The sequence below is a fragment of the Lepus europaeus genome, chromosome 5 (genome assembly GCF_033115175.1).
Source record: "Lepus europaeus isolate LE1 chromosome 5, mLepTim1.pri, whole genome shotgun sequence".
Taxonomy (NCBI): domain Eukaryota; kingdom Metazoa; phylum Chordata; class Mammalia; order Lagomorpha; family Leporidae; genus Lepus; species Lepus europaeus.
Window position 1 is genome coordinate 49958811 of NC_084831.1, and position 1191 is coordinate 49960001.

A 1191-nucleotide genomic window follows, 5' to 3' on the forward strand; every position below is an offset into this window, starting at 1 on the left:
AAGTTATTTTCAGCAGGTCAGTGTCTCAAAAGAAATTGTGTGTGTGAAAGCACTTTACAAACTCAAAGTGCTGACAAGTAAGGGGTCCCTGTGCCACAGGAAGGCAGAAACTGAACGTAGCACACAGAGGCGACATTCTGATGCAGGAATGGGCGTTATCAGGGAGCTGCCTTTGTTCAGCTGTACCCACTCCAGCCTCCGTCTGTTTATTCCCTAGCTGTCAAGTGACTCTGGGAACAATGGGGCTTTCTAGTCCTAGCTGAGCCATGGCAACATTAACCTTGAGAAGCCACTTGCTCTTTTCACCCGTGAAATGAGGGGTTAGATCAGAGGTGACCACCAGAGGTAGGGATTCAGGGAGTGGGGAGTCTCACCCTCATTGTTAGAAGCCTACCCTAACAGACCCTTCATCTTCGTCTTAGTCCCCATCCCCTGTGACTCTCTCCCCTTCTTAACACCCATCTGAGCTGCCACTCTGAGCTCCCTGGGATCTGGAGTTTGCACTGCACTACCCCACACCAGCCCCAGCCCCAAAAGGCCAAGACAGCAGCTGGGAACGACCTCCCTGTGCCCCTCCCCTCGTCTTTTGTACAGGGATTTCAGTCTTGAGTTGGCTGGGCGGAGGAACCCGGGGGAAGTCCTAGAGCTAGCTTATTTGCTGGCGGATACTTGATGCACCACCTGCTCCCTCCTTGGCCACACCCCCTGTTGCGTCACTTTCCAGTAACTGCCCTAGCTTGTTTACGGGTTGGCTGCCCCACCGCAGAAATGAATGTGATTGAGTGAAAAGGAGCGGAGTGTGAAAGAGACAGGGGGCTAGTTTTTATAGCTCATAGGAAGTAAAGGTCTCTCAAGCGCATGACTCACAAAATCTTAGGGCACCAGGCTGCGCGTACACAGCTAGATCACAGGGCTCACCGTGAACTGGCTGGAGTTAGTTCTGCGGGAAAATCATGTAACTTCTTACACTGATGAAGTCATCTGCCCAAGGGCAGAATGGGAATGGTACCTGTTTCAGAGTCAGGCTGGGAGTCAAAAGAAATACACCTTGCAAAAGTAATTACGTTTCCCTTTTCAATGCTGAAGACACATGCTCAGAGACAACTGAGGCTGGCCCCCTTTCCCAACTATGGCTGTGAGGGGTAGCGTCCTCCCTCAAACCCACCCGGTAGCTTGAAAGCTTCCAAATAA